Below are 7,500 nucleotides of genomic sequence, written 5' to 3' on the forward strand. Positions count from 1 at the left end.
GTCTGGTGAAAGTATAATCAATCTGGCTAGCACAGTCACCTGATTGGTTGGTTATTGGGTGGCTGGCTGGCTTCCTGAAGTTGGTGTTGCAGATCAAGCCAGGTGAAATCGTAGTCATGGCTGATGCTGGTGTCATGTGACTGACGCCTGTGCTGGTGGCACATAAAGACCACCTTTTGAGCATTAGGCCTCATGGAGGCAAAGTAGTTGAGTTCCTTTTGAGCATTGGGTCTCACGGAGGCTAAATGGCTGAGTTCCTGTTAAGCATTGGGCTTCACAGAGGCAAAATGGCTGAATTCCTCTTGTGTGTTGGGTGCCACAGAGGCAAAGTGGTCAAGTTCCTTTCGAGCATTGGGCACCAAGGAGGCAATGATTGAGACCTTTGGTATTATATCATGCTTGAGAAGACCCATTAAGCCAAGCAAAATAGCAGTTGTGGCAGATACTAGTGTCGTGCAAATGGCACCCATGTTGATAGCATGTAAAAACATCCATTACACTCTCAGAGGGGTTGACATTGGGCGGGGAATCCAGCTGTAGAAAACCATGCCAAATCAGACTGGAGCCTGGCACAGCCTTCCAGCTCACCATCCTTGGTCAAACCATCAAACCCATGCCAGCATGGACAATGGACGTTAAATGATGATGATGATGATGATGATATATATGTATGTATGTATGTATGTATGTATGTATGTATGTATGTATAGGGAGAATTCACAAAAAAACAAAAGACAAAGACAGGTGGTGTAGACAACAAACATATGTATTAATATAGTGCTTGGGAAGTGAAAAAGTCTTTAACCTTTCAAGCCTATGCTCTTCCAGAGAAAGAAACAAGGAGAGAAAATAAAGAATATGTAGTGGCTAGCGATCTGTCATGGCGATATATATATATACATATAATACGAACTGGTGAATGAATGTGTTGAAAAACAGACCAAACCTTACTCAACACTCAATACAGTAAGAGGAGTATATGTTATTAGGAGTTGTGGCTTTTTTTACATGGTAAATGAGAATTTCAAATTTCTAATTGTCGAAATTGTTTAATCGATTCGGTATGTAAAACTCAGAGTTGCACATCAGGAAGCTTCATCTTTGCTCCCCAACTACATGGTTTTAGGTTCAGTCCCACAGCACATCATCCTAGGCAAGTGTCTTCTATTTAGTTGTAGGCCAGCTAAAGTCTTGTGAGTGGATTTCATAGATGAAAATTTTTACAAAAACCTATAATGCTGAAACCATATTGATATCTGTTAGGCACTGATGATGGAGTTATATGGTCAAAGAGCTTGTTTATTTCTATGTGTTCTTGACAGTGAACCTTTTGTATCTTTTGTCCTCTTTAATTCAGATGTCTTTCATGAAGTTTCTGTTTCTGATAAGGGATAAACTAGTTTAGGGAGATTATAATATCTAGGGAGAGGATGGGGATTATTGCATGTGTGTTTGTGTGTGTGTATGTGTAAGTGTGTGCGTGTGTAAGTGGTGTTTATATATATATCACATTAGCACTGACCACTTCCCAGTACCCACACCACACACCATCATGCGCACTTCCACACCCACAGAAGCACATAATACCTGAACACAGGCTATATATACATACACACACAACATGCATTAACACACACACACAACATACATAGACAAAGATAACTTTTGCCCACATATATACACCATGCACATGCACACTGTTTGGTCACAGACACACACACACACACACACACATACGTGCACATACCATGTAAAAAAGCATGCATCAACTGCTACACACAGCACACACACACACACACACACTCACACACATCAGAGTCACTCACCCCTATTCACACACACACACACACATTTACACACTCACATACACCATTCTCACATACACACACATGCACGCACACCTTCTCTTGTAATCACTAGTACTTTCTTATCTTCCTTTCTTTCAACCTCTTTTTTTACCAATAATTCACCATGCTAAACCACTGAAGTTTTTTTTTTTTCTGTTCTCTCTGTTTATTTTCTCTTATTTCTTTCTTTTGAAGAACATAGGCTCGAAAGGTAACAGACTTCCTCATTTTTCCTGAGCATCAACTAATACACCTGCTTGTTGTTCATACACATCTTTGTCTTTTGTTTTTCTATAAATTTCAACTATATATATACACACACACACACACACACACATGCACATACACATACACACATACACATGCACGCGCACACACACACACACACATAGTGCTGGGCGCCACGGAGACAATGACAAATGACTAAGACCTTTGGCAATATGTTGTGCTTGAGCAGAAAACCCATCAAGCCATAGAAACCATGCCAAATCAGACTGGAGCTAGTAAAGGCCCTCAGCTTACCAGACCTGGTCAAACCATCCAACCCATGCCAGCATGGTCAACGGATGTTAAATGATGATGATGATGATATATATATGTGTGTGTGTGTGTGTGTGTGTGTGTGTGTGTATATATATATATATTAAAATATATATATGTGTGTCATCCTCTGTTGTCTAGTGGTTAGGATTCCTGGCTTTCACACAGGTGGCCCGGGTTCAGTTCCTGCCATGGGAATGGCATAAATGTTTGTTCAACACATGCCAGCATGGAAAATGGACGTTAAATGATGATGATGATGATGATATATATATATATATATTTTTTCATACTATCTCCTATATATATATATATATATATATATATATATATATAAAATCAAAATAAGCAACAAGGATATCCAGAGGTAATGCAGTGCAATCGTTTCATGCAACTCCATTTAATTTAACAATGCAATCATTATATCAATTTAAATGCAGAGCAATCCTCAGCTGCACAAAGACATAGAATTTAATTAGGAGGACGTAACACTTTAAGAAAGGGATAAACAACTTAGTTACTAAAACTATTTTAAACAATATATCCATATTGTATAAAGTTAAAATTTAGGGTTATCAGGAAGATTTATCATTGAGGTGAGAGAACAAATTTACTAAAAATTAGTTGAATTATATCTAAGCAGTTTCATTTTAAGTTGTGAAGACACCCATATTGTTTTCTATAAGCTAAGTATGAATTTATAGGGGTACAAAAATCTAGGTTTATCTAAAGGCAATTATAAAGTATTAAAATGATCAGGTAGGGTTGAACACCATAGAAAAGGATATAAAATAGCTTAATCCCTAAAATCATGATGAAGTATATATACAACTTAGTAACTTCAATAGAGAAGATTTATAGAAAATATGTAATAATTCAAGTATTTAAAACTAAAAATTATTTATTTACTTAATTAGCTTGTATCTATAATGACTGATATCCTGTATTAACTAAAGGAAAATTAATGCTGTAGGGCATGCTACCTATGCACTGATTATAAACTAAGAGGTATATTATAGGTTTTAAATCACAAGATCAATAAAGTGCTACTTTCTAAAATATTTAAAGGTATGATTGGCACTATGTACACATGATACCCTAAGGTCTAATTAATTATTAATTAGGTTGCCATTATCTTTATGCTTAAAAATTTCATATGTTTCCATAGAGCACAGCTCACACCCATATCTGCTATTTCTATAAGGCTGAGCTTTTCTTATTATTTCCCATTTGAGGCTAAACCCAATTCTACTTTCTTTCAATTCCCAAATCTTACTGGATAATCACGTACAATTCACCTTACGTTTAAGTTTAAAGAACGATACGTGATTGTATATACACTGTTTCAAATTAATCAAACAACCAAAGTAAATATAATTATTAGTGGTAGTTATTATTGTGCATTTATATGCTACGTTCTGGGTAAGACATTGTCCTAATAATGGACAGCAGGATTTAACTCTACCCCCTTAATTGTCTGCTAATATCTTGTTTTAAGTTTTCCTTTACCAAGCCTCATGATATTGCTTCAAATAAATCTTGATTTTTATGACTATACCAACTATGATTTCTGTCTGTTCCCTCAGCCCTACCCCTAACAGATACTGCCCCTTTGTTCTCTCAACCTTAGATATACAAGGATTTGATAAACTAGTCTATAAATTAAAACTGACCCCATAAAAACAAAAAAATCAGTGACAGGCAGAGTCTGTAACAATGTACATCTTCTTGATACCTTAGTAGCTTCTATGCTGGAGTGAAGGCAGAATGTTCTTTGTCTATCTCCTTAACTTCTTGGAGATTTCAGGTATAATTATACTAATGTGTCCATCTGTTTTAATTTAATTAAATTCTATGTCTTTGTGCAGCTGAGGATTGCTCTGCATTTAAATTGATGTAATGATTGCATTGTTAAATTAAATGGAGTTGCATGAAACGATCGCACTGCATTACCTCTGGATATCCTTGTTGCTTATTTTGATTTTAATCACCTTACTTTGAAATAGTATGGATGATACTAAATTGTACTAAATTCTGGTGCCTCAACTTAGGTACCATATTCATCTGAATCTCTCTCTCTCTCTCTCTCTCTCTTATATATATATATATATATATATATATATATATATATATATATACTAGCACTATGACCTGGCGTTGCCGGGTCTAGTGCTAGTGCTTGTTGTTCGTTGCCGGGTCGCAGTAAAAATTTCTCACTAAATCAAGAGCTAGGTTTCTTATCATATTTCAGCCTGGGCCAGTTTTGTTGCTTATGAGTTAGTTGGAGCTTTTTATGAGAGTAATTAATATTCATTGGACTTCGGTTTTCACACCTGGAATGGCATAATCATGGAAAATTAGCAGGACTGTGCACATGCCATTAGTCAGACAAAAAAGGAGGCAGAAGAAAGCAAAAAACTTGAATTTGGCCACAAAATAGCATGATTTTGAAAAAAACACATAAATCTCATTTGTTGAGTTTCGTTTCACACCCAACCCAGTTCTGCACAATAAGTGTCGCGACGGGAACGCATGGGTTGGGAGTTTGACTGGCAGAGATGATGAAGTTGCACATGCCAGCCCTTTTGACAACAACCCCCCTCATCTAACCACCTCGTCCTATGAGTGCATAGCAATGGTGGGAAGAAAAATGCTGATTTCGGCAAAAAGGCAGAGCAATTAGAGCACAAAAAACAGCATTCAAAGTGATTTTATGAGTATGACGCATTGAAGCAAGTAACGCAGTAAGGTCAATAGTTATAAGTTCATGACACATAGAAGCACGTAAGACATCAAGGTTAACTAAGGTATAAATAATAGGTATGCCTTTTCGCCGGAAGGCTAATTGGGCTCCCGATCCACTGAAACGGAGGAGGTTAGGTTTGGAACACAACTAAGCCTTCAACTACAACCTAGACTAACCTTACAGAAGGGGGCTCGGGAGCCTCTAATAGGCAGCTTTTAATCCTGATCTGTCGCTAACCCATCCTAGGGATTCTAAATGACATGGCTGTGGAGATGTGCATAGTGGGTTTGTTTCGGGGGAGGACGACTGCATTGGATTAAGGACCATTGAAGAATGTAGCTTTGGAGATCGGCATTGGCAAAACTTACAAAAATTTACCGACAGCCTTCACAAAAAGGGACCTAGCCCTTTAACCTAACTTAATAAACATCTGACAAAGTGAGAATTGTTTTCATTGAGGATAGCATTGGTATACCAATGCATTTATAAATGCTTATCCAAAATCTCGTAAACAATATTGCGGGTTTTACCCTCAGGGGCGTATACAAACAGGGCATTCCTACTTCCAATATGGGAGCAGGCAATATTAAGTTGCCCATGCAAAAAGCAGGGCTCGCCCAGATGTATTCTCACGACTGAGAGTGTCTGTCCTTGCGATTTGTTAATTGACATCGCAAAGCAAGGCTTCACCGGAAATTGCATCTGCTGGAAAGTGAAGGGAATGTCCGATGGTGCAGAAAATATATCCATTCTTGCAATGAAGACGGTTTCCCCCTTTCCTTGTCTCATTTTAATGGTCACCTCAATCAAGTCAGCGGACAATGACTTGACGACCAATCACGTGCCGTTGCACTGTGTGAGCCGCAGAGTGTGAGGTGGAAGCCCTGATGGCATCAAAGCATTCAAAAAGTCGACCAGGTATTTGGCAGCATCCTGTGGGTCTGGGATTCTGTCAATCGACTTGTACACACGTTTTTCTCATTTTAAATCCTACTTGAATAAAACATCCTGGGCTCTCGCTGGATAACTTAAATCAACCGAAAGCATAAAAGTAAAGCCCTTCCTAAATAGATTCATTGAATAGGCTCCAACTCTTTTATGGCATACTTAAGGAATGATAGCATATCAAGCATATTTGGTCTTTCACGAAAATCCCACTCTCTTGCCATTCACTTGGTCTAACTCGTTAATTATTCCCTGCATTTCTCAAATCAAAAAAGCTTGCACATTTGAAAGCCAAAACATATGATAACGCATCTTCACAAAACACAAAAATGCACTGAGTCATACAGACTGTCTGCAAAAGCACATGTGCATTCAACTGTCAAGGGTAAAATTATCTCCGTCAAATCAAAAAACAGTTAGCAGTCTACTGGCATATCTAGCTGTACGCATACACCACGAACAAATTTCTATGTTTTAGCAATTTTGAAGGGATATGCCCATAACTTATGGGCATAAGGGGTCAGTTTATCAACTTTTTTAATGGCTTTCTGGGGTGACTGGAGAAATTAAAAGATCTTCACGACCCCAATCAGACAGTTTTGAAAGCCCATAGAAAATGTGAGCCTTTTATGTGAAAAACTGTGGATTTGTATAAAGGACACACGGACACACAGATACACGGACATTATGCCATTTATAGATATAGAGATATATACATATGCACAGATAAACTTATACATGTACAGTGCAAAAGCATCTGGAAAGTAGAAATTGCTATTAGTGTCTCCAAGATTGCTATAGTAATGCATATATGTACGTGTGGATGTTCATGCCTTTATGTATATATGTGTATCTGCATATATGCATATATAAATGAGTATGTATATGTGTATGTATGAGTGTGTGTGTGTGTGTGTGTGTGTGTGTGTGTGAGTAAGAGTAGGTGTGTGGATGTTTGGATTTATTTATTTTGTTTTATATGATTTGTTATGTGTTTTACAACCATTTTTATGACAGTATTGAATTTATACCATGTCAATATATTCTCAATTAACATTTGCTGTGGATCCTTTTAAACTGTTTATTTAAATAACATTATGTTTCTGTATAAATTTTTAATGCCGCCATCAATTTCTTTTTGTCCACTTCATCTTTGCATATTTATAAGTCAATATTTTGTCTTTAATCATAAAGTGGAGCCAGAAATGCCAACCCACCCAGGTTTTTATGACATGTAAAAAAATTTTAAAACCAGCTGTTTTATATAAAATCAGCTGTTTTGTCAATAAGGTCAATATATACACAAGATATCCAAAAATGTCTGAAGGCACATGGCTGAGTGATTAAAATGTTGACCTTACTTCCATAAAGTTCTGGATTCAGTTCATTGAGAGGGTGGTTCATTGTCTCCTTGAGCAAGAC

This window comes from Octopus sinensis, linkage group LG2, assembly GCF_006345805.1.
Source record: "Octopus sinensis linkage group LG2, ASM634580v1, whole genome shotgun sequence".
In the NCBI taxonomy this organism is placed as follows: domain Eukaryota; kingdom Metazoa; phylum Mollusca; class Cephalopoda; order Octopoda; family Octopodidae; genus Octopus; species Octopus sinensis.